At 40.6% G+C, this 16,833-nt stretch overlaps 1 protein-coding gene across 5 annotated transcripts in view; it reads left to right on the top strand.

Annotated features, from left to right (window-relative positions):
* Nucleotides 1-16,833, top strand: part of PPP6R3 (protein phosphatase 6 regulatory subunit 3) — a 138,605-nt gene that overhangs the window by 18,558 nt on the left and 103,214 nt on the right. For all 5 annotated transcript variants that reach the window (XM_067540469.1, XM_067540468.1, XM_067540467.1 and 2 more), the window contains exon 3: nt 10,356-10,517. The gene's annotated coding sequence lies outside the window, so the exon portion shown is untranslated. The remainder of the gene's footprint in view (nt 1-10,355; nt 10,518-16,833) is intronic.

Below are 16,833 nucleotides of genomic sequence, written 5' to 3'. Positions count from 1 at the left end.
GATTCTATAACCTCTCCAGGTAATCTTGTTCCAGTGTTTAACTATGCTTACAGTTAGACACTAGGAAAACCTTCCTAATTTAAATCTTCCTTGTTGCAATTTAAGCCCATTACTACTTGTCCTGTGTTCAGTGGATAAGGAGCACAATTTATCACCCTCTTCTTTAGAACACCTGAAATTACATTACAAGTGGCTATTATTTTTAGTATGTGATCATTTTTATCATAAGTAGTATTGAATAAAGCTTTCTGCTAGGTAAGTTGCAAGGAGATGTTGGGTGTCCTTTTTGAAAGGCGTTTCAGCATTATGACTCTTCTGTTTCCAGCAATATGGAGTTGTGTGTGATGGTCTAGATATTAAAGACCATTCTTAAAGCTTATCTATACATAACTGATTAAGATAGTGTGCTTTTTGTAGAAGATTAGGGTTGGAAGGCACCTCAGGAGGTCATCTAGGCCAACCTCCTGCTCAAAGCAGGATTAACCCCAACTACATCAGTCAATTTGAAGTGCAATAGCTATTCCTCATTGTCTGCACGCAAAGAGAACCTGGTAGTCCACTCTGAGGGCTTGTCTACACTTAGTGCTGCAATGGTGCAGCTGCAGCGCTTAGTGATGCTACCTATGCTGATGGGAGAGCTTCTCCCGTCGACACAGGTACTGCAATTCCCTGAGATGCAGCACACTCCTAAGCAACATAGTTATACTGACATAAGTTGGTAGTTTAGACCAAGTCTCATTTTTAAACTATTGTTGGTTGCCTTTAAAGGTGACCTGAAAAGGAAAAGAACATTTGGCTTGTGCCTTCTTTGCTGCTTCATGGAGTATAAAAACTTGAATGGTGTTTGGATTCCTGTTTCCTTCTTGTCTTTTGGATTTCTTGGATGATTGACTGGAAACTTTCTCAGCCTTCAGCTGAAGGGGCAAGGGTGTTTGAACCTTTTACAAAAAACTTTTCTCCCAATAGTTTGTCAAAAACTATTTGTTCAGTACTCTCTCTGAATAAAAATCATTTCTCTCAATCAGGTCTTACTTCTTTGGCAGTGTAGTTTTAAATACTAGTAGTTTTCTAGTCCCCCATAGCTTTCTATTGTAAAGAAGACTTGAATTTCTGATGTAAAATAAAGTAGAAAAACTTCCCTTGGGCCTTTGTAATACTTAATTTTTAAGCAATAGAATATAAGCCCAGTTTCTTTTTCCTTATATTACCTTCAAAATAAGCTTTTTAGGTTTTCTGCTGCCTTACTGCATTATTGGGATCACTATCCATTGGATTCTTTTTTGTTTGTTTGTTTGTAAAAGGGGTAAAAGTACCTCCTATTCTGATTGAAGACATCTGAATTAATACAGAACACTATGCACCCTGTTTGTCTGCAGCTGTGCTCCAGGGCCAGATTTCTGGCAAGGAGTGTGTGTTTTCAAAAGGGACACTGTTAGGTTAGATGGCATCTTATTGTAAATCTTGTTTAGAGAAAGTTTTTACAGACTCTTAGATCACATAAGGCAGTATGGCTTTTAAAAAAAAAAAACCCTCTAGAAGCCATCTAACAAATATTCCTCTCCAAAGCTTGAAGCCCCAAAATTGCAGGATTGTGTAGATTTACTTTATTTATTGCAGGATTATGTAGGATTTACTACTAGTAAAAGTACAGCACTAGCCCTATGAGGTGCTAAACCTTTATGACAGTGGAGGGTGCTCATCGCTTTTGCGGGTGGTGGGCAATAGCTTTCAAAATCAGTAAAGTAACAAATTTTCAGTGTAAAAAAAGAAAAGGGGGAGGGATTAGCAAATTCTCTGAACTTTATTTGGCAACAAATTCAATTATTTTTTTAGATTAGTAGTAGAAAGTAATTGCACGACACAGTTGTCCCCTTGCTTTTCACCAGTTTGCTTTTGATTTTTTTCACATGCACTTTCATTACTTCACATTCTGATATTTTCTTGCACCCTTTGTTCTGTGTAATATGTCTTCTATATCTCTTTATTTCTTTTTCCCTTTTCCTTATACTCGCTTTCCCTTCCCTGCTGGCTCAAGAATAAGGCTGTGCTGCTCCTGCATCAATTTGAAATGGACAAGTCAGTTTCACTCTTTCTGCTAAGCCACAAGAAAGTAACCTCTTAAGGAATAGAATAGGTTTCCATTATTTCATTGTTTTGATTCTAAAATCCACCATTATTGTGGGAGTTCTTAAACAACGCAGGATTCTTGCAATACCAAACCCAACTTAAACACTTGTGTCCAAAGCAACATAAACCAATACTACTACTTCAAACTAAATACCTGTTTATATATCTAATTTCAAGCAAGTGTTTAAAAACAAACAAAAATCCCTACTGTCTTTCCTCTCCTTTCTGTTCCTCTCTGTAGAGAGCAATATTATAATTCTTTGAAGGGGGTTGACGAGTGATCCAGTGGATATAGTATATTTGGACTTTCAGAAAGCCTTTGACAAGGTCCCTCACTAAAGGCTCATAAGCAAAGCAAGCAGTCTGGGATAAGGGGAAGGTCCTCTCATGGATCAATAAGTGGTTAAAAGATAGGAAACAAAGGGTAGGAGTAGTCAGTTTTCACAATGGAGAGAGGTAAATAGCGGTGTTCCCCAAGGATTTGCACTGGGATCACTGCTCTTCAGCATATTCATAAAAGATATGGGGAAAGGGTAAACAGTGAGGTGGCAAAGTTTGCAGATGTTACAAAATTACTCAAGATAGTTAAGTCCAGAGCAGACTGCAAAGAGTTAGAGGGATCTCCTTACACTGGGTGACTGGGCAACAAAATGGCAGATGAAATTCAGTGTTGATAAATGCAAAGTAATGCACATTGGAAAACATAATCCTAACTATACATACAAAATGATGGGGTCTAAATGAGCTGTTACCTACTCAAGAAATCTTGGAGTCATTGTAGATAATTGTCTGAAAATGTCTCCTCAGTGTGCAAGAGCACATGATTAGGAGTATGGAACAGCTTCCATATGAGGAGAGACTAAAAAGACAGGGACTATTTACCTTGCCCTGTTCTCTTCATTCCCTCTGAAGCATCTGGCATTGGCCACTGTCAGAAGACATGATACTGGGCTAGATCGACCTTTGTTCTAACCCAATATGGCTGTTCTTAATATTCATGGAGATGATTCTGAATGTGAACACCATTAAAGCTGCTTTCACCTTTGAACTTGATCTAAACAAGATCGGATTTTAAGCTTTGTCTATATTGTGTGTTGTTTACTTGGGGGTAATCTGCTCTGGTGGGGGTCATGGTTTGCATTCTATCTGTTAGGAGTTTGCACTAGGGTAGATGTGCTGATGGGTAAAAATTCATTGTAAACAATGTCTTTGACTCTAGGAGAAACTACTGAATTCAGATGCTGTTAACCATATAGTTCCTTTCCCTTCTCTTGGTCATAATTTAACTAAGTGATTTGGAAAATGTATATGGCACTCAGAAATGAAGGTCTAAAGAGGGAAGAACAGATAATTCACCTAAAAAATTACTGTAAAAATATTACACTGCCTGCCTTCAGTATAAGTGCCTGTTAGCTTCTTCAGGACTATTTTAGTAACTGTTAATGTTTTGCATACTGCAAAGCCGAGGGTCTTTACACTACATTTCTTAATGTAAACAAAATGGAAATAGTGGGCTTTAGTTCTAAAAGCGAGTGTGTAGGCCGCAAAATGCTTGGATATTTGGAGCTGGGTAAATTTTCTGCTAGAATTTTGATATATGCCCCCTATACCTTAACTTTTAAAAATACATTTAAAAGCTTCTGCTCACTTGGCAAATTCAGAAGCCAGAACTATTAAAATGCTTACTGGGTTATTTGTTTTGTAGTATCTTTCTATAGGCTGAGGTGCTTGTTGGCGTTATAAAAGGGGGCCTACAAAAGATTTAAATGTTTTCATAATGAAAACTCAAAAGAAAAATCCTGTTCTGACATTTTATATTGAAGTCTGGATTGGAAGGTCAGAACTTGTCTTTGCAGGAGGACTCCATAGGACTCTTGAGCAAGTTATTTCACTTTAATAAAAGGGACAAAAGTGATTATAACTTCAACAGTACCTCCTTTAACAAAGTGTTAGGCGTGGACATCAGTTTTTTTGAGAACACCAGTTTGCATCTGTCTTAAAACAATCCTTTCCCCAATACTCGTTGAGTTTCAGACATCTTTGAGACTCTTTGCCTATGTCTACACTTTGCTGCCAAATTCGAGAGATACGCAAGCTGCATAGAGTAGAATAGCTTGCGTATCTCCCGTTGACTTCCTAACTCCTACTTATTGTGGTGTCTTTAGTTTGCTGCGCTGACGGGAAATGTGCTCCCGTTGATGCAGAATTACTCCGCATGGTGGAGGTGGATTAATAGCGTCGATTTCTGGGTTGATTGAGTGGGTCATACTTCTGAGGCTGCCATTATATGTCATAAACAAAAATGGTCAAAGTAATACTTTCCACTGTTGTATGTCCACTTTGAGATTCCTTCACATCTTGTCAAGATTGCTAAAAACAAACAGGATAGATTGGTGTAAGACACACGAGAATCATGTGAAAGGGAGAGGTTGCCTCAAATCTGCTTCTCTGAAATTCTGAGTTGACTGGATGAGTTGGTTTCCCTAGCACACACTTTTTGCAGCCTACTGTCTCCCACAATTTTTGATGTCTGGGTTGCTGTCTGTTCTCTGCAGCTCACAGAGGCAGATCAAAGTGTTAGAGCTGCATGGTCATGCCCTCTCAGGTTCCTGCTACTTGCTTCCAGTTTCTCTGCTTCCGTGGCAGCATGTGGACAGCAGTTTTTACAGATATTGCCTTGACATCTGCCTAAGGATTTTTTGTGAAAATTTGGGATAGTGGTGAGCGCAGATCTTCTGCCCAGCCATTCCTCCTTTTGGGCCAGTTTTTTAGCTGGGTACTAAAACCCCCTGGAGCCTCAGCTGCCGAGCCTCCTTGCTGTCTCCTCTGCACCTTCCAGGTGTAGCAGAGCAGCCTAAAAAGCACTGAATGAAATCTAGACAGTGCTCTTTCTGGGGGACTGCCCTCCCAGGCTCAGCAGACACTAAGTATTGCTCAGCCTTCCATCCATAACTTTTAGGTCCCAGGGCTCTGTGTCAGACAGGCTGGTGGGATCCCCCTACCAGTTGGAGCAGCCGCAACTCTGATTTGGGAAAAATGGATCAGGAGTCTACGGTCAGAGTGGGGAGAGACTCCAAGGGTAAGGAGGACTCCAGTCAGCTGATGTAGGGGACTCGAGGTGTCCCTGAAGAACAAAGGGCAGACTTAGGGAGTCACCAGTTCCCCCTTGCCCAGTCCTAAAATGGGTCCTGAGCTCCCTGGGAAAAGGAGGGCTCATAAAAATGTCCACTCCTTTCCAGTTTGGCCAGGAGGGCTCTGAAAGCATTTTCCTTTCCCCTTTGCTGTGGGGAATGGACTAGCAGGTGAGTCTCCAAAGAGATCTCACAAGAGGACTTCAGGTCCTCAGAAAGGCTAACTGCAGAAAGCCTCACCCAAGCTGGGAGAGCACTTGTATGCTCTCTAAGTGAGCTCAAAGAGTGAAAAAGGGGAAGAAAGCTTAAAAGATCTAAGAGGTATGAGTCCTCGGACTCCTTTTCCTCCTCCACAGAGGGTGATGAATTGTTGGGCTCTGACTCCAATCAGGACTGGGGAAAGACTTGGCCAAGGTTTTTTTTTTTTTTTCCCTCTTGAGAAATGCGAGGCCTTGTGCAACAATGTTGTATCCACTGTTCAGATTCATCACTAACCTGAATAAAATTCCAAGAATAAGCCTTAGCAAACTTTTCCCCTCAAAATCCTCCCCTTAGGCCACAATTCCCCTACACTCGTCCATTGAGGAAGTAATCAGGGATGAATGGGATAAACCAGACAAAGGCAAGTATGTTAACAAAAATGATCCTAGCTTTGGTAAGATCCAGGACCCAGAAGTCCCAATTACTCAGATACTCAAGAATAATGCTGCCGTAACCATATCTTTAGCCAGGGAAGCTATCTCCTTAGAAGGGGAGTTCTGTCCTGAGAACCCCATGGATAGGAAAATAGAGGTCCCTTCAAAGAAGACTTTGAGGTCTCCTTTGGTTGTCCCTTGTAGCTATTTGCTTTGCGAAGGCATCTCTCTCTTGGCTGGAAATCTCAGAGCCCTCAAGGATCTCACTAACTTGGGCTCTATTTTAAGAGAGTTTCCCTGCCAACAGCATTTGTTGTGGTGCCTCAATGCATGTGATAAGATTCTCAGCCAAAGCCATGACTTCTAGCTCTATGACCAGGTGCTACCTGTGACTCTGTCCCTGGAAGGTGGATAGCTACTCAAAGCAAGTGCTGTGCTCTTCCAAATTCAAGGGAGCTCTGCTTTTTGGAGAACAGCTGAACAAGGAAGCAGTGGACAGTGCTGCAACATCTAGATAGTCCCTTCCACACCATGTCTTTAAGAGAGAGTACAGACCGGCCTTCAGACAAAGGCCATTCAGCCTTCATCCTTGCAGAAATACCAGTGAATGGACAGCATGTTCTCCAGAGGAAAACTATGGCTACACTCAAAGCCTCTTTACGACAAATACCACATAGGTATCCACTTAGAGCTGAAACTTAGGGGTAGGATTTCCCATTTCCTGTAGGAATGGGTTGCTTTGATCATGGACCAGTTGGTGAGGGAGGCAGTGAATCAGGAATACTCCCTTGAGTTACCAGTTCCAGCCCATCCATTTTTCATCCAGTCCCCCATCTTGAATGACCATATGAAGTGCGGTCTAATCCAGATCAAGATTTCTTACCTCTTGGATATGGGAATAAAAGAGAGTCTTCCCTCTGAAGAAAGATGCTTAGGTTTCTACTCAATCTTCCTTATTGTTCAGAAGCATACAGAGTGAATTAGAACCTCTCTAAAATCTCAAAAGACTCAAATGAAGAAAACACAGTTCTGGATGGAGACCTAAACTTATATTATGTTGTCCCTGATCCAGGAGGATTTTCTGACTTTGTTGGATCTGGCAGATACATACCTTCACATTTTTATCAGACCATGCTATGATTAGTTCCTAAAGTTTGCCTATAGCAGGAAACATTACCAATATCAGATGCTTCCATTTGACTTGTCCCCTGGGTTTTTACAAAGATGTTGGTGGTAATCCTATCAAGACTCAGGTTGCAGGGGATTCACCTCTACTCCTTCCTGACAACATCTTAATCAGAGCTCCATCCCCAGCAACGGTAGACAGAGCTACATCTTTGACCTTGAATCTCTTGTAGGTGTATGGCTTTATCATCAATATCAAGAAAAACTTCTTGATTCAGTCCACCCAAATAACTCTTGGGAGTGGGCATAGACACCTCAATTGTTTGGATGAATCCATCTCTAGAGAGGTTTCAGAAGGTTCAAGACCGCCTCTTGTCGTTTTGGACCTGCAAGAGGCCTACTATTGCACTGATCCTTCAGCTGCTAGGCCTCCTAGTTTCATATATAGACATTGCTCCGTAGACGTGACTATATATCAAGAACTTTCGAGGCTTCATCTTAGAAGTATGGGATCACTCTTTGGAATGTGTGAAAGATAAGTGAGGGTTCTGACACAGGTGATCCATTCCTTAAAATGGTGGTTGTCACATGCCCCTCAAGGGTATGCCCATATGCCTTCCAGAACCTTTGGTCCTCACAACTGACACCAGCCTGTAGGGCTGGAGAGCACACCTGTAGTCCCACACTGTTCTAGGTATCTGGAACCAGGAGAAAAGGATCTACAGCAGAAACCTGCTAGAACCAAGAGCAGTCAAGCTGGTACTGCAAAGGCTCCAATTCAGCCTGGAGAGGGAACCACATCCTGATTCAGTGAGGCAGTATGGCTATTGTCACATATGTAAACAATCAAAAGGGAACAAGAACCCTAGCACAACATACTGAGTCATCAGAACATTTCTCTCTTCTAGAAGAGACTCTGCCTTGAAAGTATACTCTTTTATCTGGTCCAGGTTTTGCAGATGGTGCCAGGAACACAAAGTAAATCCTAGAAATCCACAAATTCCATCTATCTTGGCTTTTCCCCAAGAAGGCTTCAATAAATCTCCATCCCAGCACCATTGCATGTTAGGTGTCTGGTTTTTTGTCCATCCAAACTTGCTATCTCATAGCCATCGCATCCTCCAGGTGAGTGTCAGAGTTGGCAACATGCTCTGTGCAGGAACCTTTAGTGTGTGTTTCATAAGGACTAGGTGGTGGTCAGAACTCTAGAATAGTTTATCCTGAAGGTGAACTGTTCTTTCCATACTTCCCAGGAGGTGGCTCTATCTTTTCAGTGGCATGCTGTGGCATTGGACAAAATAAAGCGGCATACCTTCAATGTCAGAAGGGCTCTGAAAATTTACCACAAACATAATCTACAAGGAAATCGGGGGACTCTGTTTATATCTTTCCATCAAAAGGCCAAGGAATCAGAACTTCAAATGCTCTACTGCAAGGTGGATTAGATTGTGTACTGTGAAAATACAGGGCATTGGAGATTCCAGTTCCAGAATGGGTCAGGGCACACGCAGTGCGATTCTTGGGGACCTCATGGGCAGAAAGAGCTAATGAATCCACAGCGGAAACTTTGTAAGGCGGTCAAATTCTATCATTTTTGTCAAGCACCACAAGATGGACTTCCTGTGCTCTGCAGAGGTATTCTTTTGGCAGGAAGACATAATGGCGCAGAAATGATTTTGCCTTTGGAGCAAATATTATAGATAGGAAAAACAGTATCCCTCCCTTTTTGATCTTTTCTGTAATCCTCTCTATAGCTGCTTGCTACTTCCCAGATGTCAAGAATTGTGGGAGATACTAGCCTGCAGAATGGAGAACGTCTTACTGATGATTTCTTTTCTGCTAGCAGTCTCCCCCACAATTCGACACACCCCTGGATGGCTTATGAGTCACGGGTCAGGCATTAAATGAAATTGTTACCATAAAACCATCTTCCTTGGTCTAATGTACATCGTTATTTTGTTATCTCTAGAATATTTGTTAATGATAGGCAAGTTTCTCAAATAACTCACCTGGAAGCAAGCAGGAACTGAGGGGACATGGCCATATCTTACAGCTTCAAAATGCTGATCCACCTCCATGAGCTGCGGAGAGAGGAGAGCAGCCCCAATGTGAAAAATTGTGGGTGGTGCTGCTAAAAAAGGAAATTATCAGTAAGAAACTTTTCATTTGCCACTTTGAAACACAACCAGGTGAGCATTGTTCTGAGACCAACTGCTGTTTGTATTCCTTTATTAGAGGCAAACTAAGAACTATCCCAGTTCTAAGGACTGGTCACTTAGGATGCTAGCTTATACCAATTTAACTAAATCTGTTTTAAGACATGGTTTTTGTTGAGTGCAAATTTGTGTGGACACCCTTACTTCATAATTAAGTGGCTACAATTGATTTGTCAATCTTCAGCTAAACTAACTTCAGCCACTTTTATTTTATTCTGAAGTGCCCACAGAGACTTGTGCCAAAATAACTAAGGCTATGGCTACACTGACGGCGACAAAGTCGCTGCCATCAGATCGATTTCTCAGGATTGACTGAGCGGTCAGTGAAGACCCCTTCAAAAGTGGCATAGTGCTGCATCGACGGGAACATGGTTCCCGTTGGCGCAGTGAAGACGATGGGCAGAAGAGGAGCAGAGAAGTCGACGGGAGTTATGCAAGTTTTTTGCGTAGCTTGCATAACTCCCGTTGACTGTCGCCAAATCCCGGAGGTAAGTGTAAATAGGGTCTAAATCTCTCTTAATGTGCATATTTATTTTCATGCAAGTTTGTGTAGATCAGCTCGTAGTGCAATAGACTCTCAAACATAGTCACTTAAAGTAAGACCATCCAGAAAAAAAGAGAAAATGTTGCTTTGCTTCTTAAATATCAGGGATGCAGGCAGGTGAGTATAAATTCAGTCAGATGAGATCCTCAGACACACAACTACAGATATTGACTAGGTTCTTCCTTTTTGAAGGTAAAAAGAGTCTTAAATACATAGTCTCCAATCACTCAGGAACAAAACTGTTCAAGACAGTTTCATGTACCCATGACAATATGAAGAATGCCCAAATCCTTGTCCAAAATAGGAAATGGCAGAAAAAAGGGGGAATGTTGAACAGACTAGAAACAGCCACAACAGCTTTTTTTCTAGAATAGTTCAAAAGACCATCTATGTAAAAAATACAGCCTATGGAATCAGGATCAGTTAGTTTCTTCCAAACAAGTCCCCTCTCTTCCATCATATTCTCAATCCCCAGTAGCTCTGAACTGAGCACTTTCATGTTACTGCTGCAATCTAAGCTGTTTAATGGAAACCCGTTAACATTATGAAATTATAAAATGTCTTTTTTTTCTTATAGGAAGAAATCTGCTTCATCTTAACCTAATTCAGTCCTGCTAATCTGCTAATATTGTAGATTGAAAGATTTTTGCTGTTGCCAGGATACCCTGTAATGGGCAAGGAGCCACAGAGAATACAAATCGTTTTGTTTTCTTAACTTTTTAAAACCTTTTGTTAACAGGTAAGAAATATTGCTATTAAACTCCATCTATAGGGACAGTTGTCCCTTCTCTCCTCTTTGCCACCATATGGCATCATTCTAAACATTTGGTGGTTCCTCAGTGCTTTATCTGTCATCTTTTCTCTCTTCCTGATATCTCCCTCTACCCCCCAGATAGGTTTATTTACATTTTTTCTGTAGGTCTCAAATGTTTTTCTTTAGCTTCTTTTCCCTTTTTGTAGCTCATCTCTTTTGTAGCTGAGCCCTTCCTTCTTTCCTTTGCAGCTTTCTTCTAGTCATTTTTCTCCTTTCTTCAAGCTGGTTGTTTTCCTTTGTATCCTGTACCACTGTCACATCTAAATGACCTCTATCTACAATGTCACAAATGCAACATTGTGGTGACCTTACTATTGGTTTTACCATGGACATTTTAAAGTATTTGGGTTTGTGCTAAGAAGTTCCACAGCTGCCCAGTGTCTGGCATGGGGGACCAAGACTATTAATGCAGATCCATTTTGTTTATTCTGTTTTGCCCCTCCTCCCATATAATCTTAAAGTATTTGCTTTAAACTAAGGCAGGCTTAGTGCTCAGGTTTTGGGGAAGCTTGGGGACTTCAGGAAAGTCATTTGAATCTTTCAAATCAGTGACTGGGGAGAAAGAAGGAATTGCCATCTTCTGAGCCGGTAGTGCAGGGAGGGCCAATAAATCTATATTTTTAAATAGGCCTTTTAAAAAAAAAAAGTCAGTTCTTCGACTTCAGTTGAGAACACAAGACCCGTGTTTCAGGGCGGTGTAATGAAATCCTGTTTTGATTCTTTTACTATTTCTTCTATCACAGAAAAAGAAATGGCTGCAATACAGCATTCACTGCATCCAATCTCTGTGGTGGAAAAAATTGTTTCTGAACAAACATGTTCCTGGATTGATGCATATTATTGTGGACAACAGATTTTTCTACCATACAGTCTTGCTCTCAACATTTGGAACAATAGTGATATTCTAGTCTACTTCTGCATCTGGATTCACTTTTTGCAGCAATCTGGACACACTCTAAACTGAGACTACTGACAAATCATAAAATTACTTGTGCTTAGCTATGCAGCCTGTAGCACCCATTTTAAAACCTAAATGATCAGTTTGCTTAGCAGGAGTCACTGTAATAACTTAATCCCACTAGTAGGCTATATTAATTGTTTTAGATGTGAAAGCAAAAATATCCTAAACTTAGCATTTCTTAAATCAATAAATATTTGCTATCTCATAGATTTCTCCCCCCCCCTTCGTTCCTTAAGTATTGCTACTAGTGAACCAACCATGTTCACATCTGGAGTAGGTGATTCAGTTCTTTTATTTACACTTACATTTAAATTGAGTTCTAACTAATGCAGTATCTTTACCAGTAGCTTGAATATACTGGGGTGGAGTAGGAGAATTAGCAAGGAGACATTTGATTCTTGTCTCTCAACCCATGTAATGTCATTGTTAATTTTAGTAATAGTGAAGACAAGCTAGATTATTACAACTTCTTATGTAGTTTAGGTATCCTATACTTTTGTTAGTAAATATTAACTAGTTTGGAATGTGTTTGTATACTTACTAGATTAGAGTGGTGTGTATTTGGGGCTTCAGCAATAAGTCTTAATGAGGGTCTGCTTACGCTAAAACCAGGTTCTGATCTAGCCAGAAGATCAGCCGCTGTTCAATTGGGAAAGAACATATTCACTCACATTAGGAAGCGATCACATTTTTTTTCAAGCAACCTGTTGAATGTTCCACAAATATAACAGGACAGACCTGGGACGACATCTTTTAAGAGAGTGGTATTCAACCATATATATGTTGAATGTGCCTGTTCTCTCTCTCAGCTTTTTTAATAGAGGCATATTTTCCTAGTTTAGTCTGAAGAATGGAACCAAACAGGAGTTTCTCCTTCTTGGTTTGCTTAAGAGCAGCTAGGTACATTTTTTTTTTTAAGGGGAAGGCTTCTGGGTTCAGAAGTCATGAGGTTAACAAGCATGATATGTATGAGAAACTGATTTAAAGTTCAAACTTAAGTCACAGTTCAGTCAATAAAACAAAAGGTAATAAAAGCTTCACAATGTGGGACTAGAAAACACTTTTCCTACATAACCAAAGGCAGCTCTGGAATCCATAATGATTTTGGACTCTGTTGAAAAGAACATATAGTACAGTACCTTCACTTGATATATCAGATATTTTAACACTGCAACCAGATCAGTACACTTGAATATGTATTAATCATATACATGGTTTGCGTGAAGCAGAAACATATCTTGTGGTTTCCCAGATTGCAAAGAGCTTGAACTCTTGTTCATCTTAGTAGCAGAGAATAGTGTGTTCTTTTTATCAGCTCATTTCTTCTATGTACCCATAAAGATTGAACGATAAAAGCTTCCCTAAACCTGATTATTTTTCTTAGGGTACAAGTTATGTTTATTTCCTAAGAATGAGAGACTCCTGAACACGTTAATCAATACAGTTGTATCTTGAATTTGAAACAGTAGCTATGGTTATAATATTGAATAATACTCTAGGATTCTTACTCTAGTATCCTCACTATTTTCTTTGCGTGTTCTGTAGGACAAAATGCAATCATTTTAATTTGAGCTATTTGGGTAGTGTAATATAAAAATTGACCATAGCATTGTTTTTTAGGTAAAAACTGAAAATTTGTTTAAAAAAATCATACTAAGGCTAAGTGATTTCTTAATCACTTAAGAAACTTGGTCTAAAAGCAAGGAAATGAATAGCTACAGTAAATACACTACACCCGTCAAGTATAAACAAGTGCATATTTCATCACAACACAGTTCTGACCCCTGGATTTTTAGGTGTAATTTTTTTTTTACTTTGGTTTTGGTTGTCAGTATGTCCATTTAAGGGATAGTTAAGCATAAAATTAGAATAAAGTATACTATGGTAAAACTGTCTGTATGCATGGACTTTAAAAGCTATGGAGTTTTAAGAGTTTTGTAGTCAGTTGACATTCATGAAAGAGTAGCATTTATTTTTGGGTCATAATTTAATTAGTGGTGATATGACAGAATATGCATTCCTAATGCATTATTAATGCTTTTTGGCGTTGTAACTCATCAACTATTCACTTTTTGTTTGCGTTTTTTAAATATGGTGAGAACGTACATATGTCCTCTACTGACCTTAACTGGCTTTACAAATAAAGTTTCACTGGATTTTTTTTGGAAGCTTCTGGTAGCATTTGCATGGATTCTCTCTCTCTCCCCCCCCCCCCCCCAAATCTTGAGTGACCTGTACTTATGTTTAGTTAAAGGCATTATGGGCACTGGCCAAAACCACACTAAACACTGGAAACGAGTTTCATATTACCCTAATGACTTCAAAATTGCTGTAAGGGAGGGGCGAATCTGTCAATGAAATGCACTGCTTTAGACAGCATTACCCCAGTATCCTTGCATTGGTTACTGAAAGAATTGGTCGTTAGAGGCAGTTGTAGAATGTATTCTCTGACTTTCTTTTTAGTCAACTTAACTAATAAGCATTTGTCTAATTTTCAAATTATATCCATTGAAAATTTGATTATTTTTGCCCTTGAAAATTTTCTCACAAGCCAGTTCAAAACTATCTGCTTATAAAGCATTTATCATTGTCTAATTACTGTTCATGGATTTTAAATACAGTGAGGCTGCCCAGCAATAGTGAGAAAAGGGACATGAACATTTAATTCTTTACAATGGAACTATTTTATACATTTCTCTAACAATTTAGTTCATTCAGAAATGTCAGTTCAAATTCTAGTTGATGGAAATCCATGAGGATTTTTTTGGGGGGTGATAGAGGTGAAAAACTTCCTTTACAGTAGGACGCAGATTGTAAAGCTTAACTCTGTAAAAGCTACTGCGTCTCCATAATACATTGCATCCTTTTTCAGGTATGCAGTAGTGGAGTTCCTCTCCTTTTGACTGCTATGGCCTCTTATGTCCTCCTGTAGGCTGTTGAAAGTTATCTGCACTCTGCTGTGCTAGTAGCAATAATGTTTTCCTCTCTAGTTGATCGGCAAAGAAGATAATCTAGAGAGAGATTCTTTAGTCCATGTGGTAGGGTCTGTTGATTTGGTAGTAAGTTCCAGTGTCTAGCATGGCTGACTGGTGATAGGTTGTTTCATGCACACTTCTCTGGAGTAGGGGGGAGGTGGAATTTGTATGACATCTTGTAGCATAATTGAAATAGTGTGTGATCATATAAGACCATTGTAATGCATATGTATTACAGTGTTGAATGTGCAACTGTAGTTTTCACACTTCCTGACTCTTGAACGTGTAGCCATGCAACTTTTTAATACAGCTTTCTGTACGGTAGTTTCTAGTCTTCTAAAAATTCCAGATTATGGTATCTCTGGCTAGATGCAGTTGAAATATTTCCCTTCTCACCTTAGTACATTTTAGTGTATAATGACTGGGATGGGGCCTTCTGTGGAGACCCACCTTGTTCAGTCCTCGTGATAAACAGGCTGTGTAGTTAACACGCGCAATCTCCATATTAAATGTTGATTTTTAAAATAAATTAAGAAAAGATCCCGTCAAATTAGCAGATCATAGAATCATAGAATATTAGAGTTGGAAGGGACCTCAGGAGGTCATCTAGTCCAACCCCCTGCTCAAAGCAGGACTAACCTCAGCTATATCATCCCAGCCAGAGCTTTGTCAAGCCTCAGCTTAAAAACCTCTAAAGATGGAGATTCCACCACCTCCCTAGCTAACCCATTCCAGTGCTTCACCACCCTCCTAGTGAAAAACTTTTCACTAAGTCCAACCTAGATCTCCCTCCTGTAACTTGAGACCGTTGTTCCTTGTTCTGTCATCTGCCACCACCGAGAACAGCCTAGCCCCATCCTCCCTAGAACCCCCTTTCAGGTAGTTAAAAGGCCACCATCAAATCCCCCTCATTCTTCTCTTTTGCAGACTAAACAAGCCCAGTTCCCTCAGCCTCTCATAAATCTTGTGCTCTAGCCCCCTAATCATTTTTGTTGCCCTCCGCTGTACTCTCTCCAACTTGTCCACATCCTTTTTGTAGTGGGGTGCCCAAAACTGGACACGATATTCTAAATGCGGCCTCACCAATGCCGAATAGAGGGGAATAATCACTTCCTGCGACCTGCTGGCAATGCCGCTCGTAATACAGCCCAATATGCTATTAGCCTTCTTGACAACCAGGGCACACTGCTGACTCATATCCAGCTTTTTATCCACTGTTACCCCAGGTCCTTTTCTGCAGAGCTGCTGCCTAGCTCGTCGGTCCCCAATCTATAGCTGTGCATGGGATTCTTCCTTCCTAAGTGGAGGACTCTGCACTTTTCTTTGTTGAACCTCATGAGATTTCTTTTGGCCCAATCCTCCAGTTTGTTTAGGTCCTTCTGTATCCTATCCCTACCTTCCAGGGTATCTACCACTCCCCCAGCTTAGATGCGGGACATGGAGTAGTCTCTGGCTGTGGAACTCTTTTAGGCTGCAGTGTTTCCTAGACAAGAGAGAGCATCTCTCTGGTCTTTAGTTACTTGTAAGAAAAATGTGGTGGCTAATAATTAAGGATATGGTTTGTTCATGGAGGTCATGGATTCTGTAACTTTCCGGGACCTCTGTGATTTCTGGAGTAGGGGTGGAGCAGCAGCAAGCCCCGGGGCTGCCGCTGAACAGGTGACCAGGTTGGATCAGCCCCCTCAGCAGCAGTGGTGGGGCTAGAGCAGCTGCAAGCCCCAGCAGCTCTGTTTTTCCCCATCTCCCAGGGTATTTTTTAGTAAAAGTCAGTGACAGGACACAGGGCTTCTGCAAATTTTTGTTTGCCTGTGACCTTTGCCTGATTTTTACTAAAAATACCTGTGACAGAATCTTAACCTTACTAAAATGCTTTGCACCTGTATAGTGCTTGTTTTCTTTGATAAATTTGAAAGGGCATTGAAATCTAGGTAAGCATTGCTGATTTTTACAGTGGACCTATTAGATACCCTAATAAAATTGCATCAGAGGCACCAATCTAGTACTTAAGACATGGGCCTTCCACTTGAAATCGAGGTTCTGTTCCCAGTTCTGCCAGGCTTGTTCTTGATCTAGTGCTTTCTCATGTCGATTCCATTCTAGGTGTGTGCGTGCCCACGTGCATGGCTACTGGATTTTTTTTTCCCCCTTAGCAGCACCCATAGGGCCAACTTTAGTACCCTCTGGAGCCCATGCTCATGTGCTGGTATATTAGGTGCCGCTGGCCCAGTGTTCCCTCAGTTTCTTCTTTCTGCCTGTGACATTTACTGGAACCCGTTCTCTTGCTGTTGCAAGTACTCAGAATTTT

This window comes from Emydura macquarii, unplaced genomic scaffold (genome assembly GCF_026122565.2).
Source record: "Emydura macquarii macquarii isolate MOO-44397 ecotype Brisbane River unplaced genomic scaffold, CSIRO-AGI_Emac_v2 contig_587, whole genome shotgun sequence".
In the NCBI taxonomy this organism is placed as follows: domain Eukaryota; kingdom Metazoa; phylum Chordata; order Testudines; family Chelidae; genus Emydura; species Emydura macquarii.
Note: the sequence above shows the minus strand (reverse complement) of the source record. Positions and strands in the feature narration are given on the sequence as shown.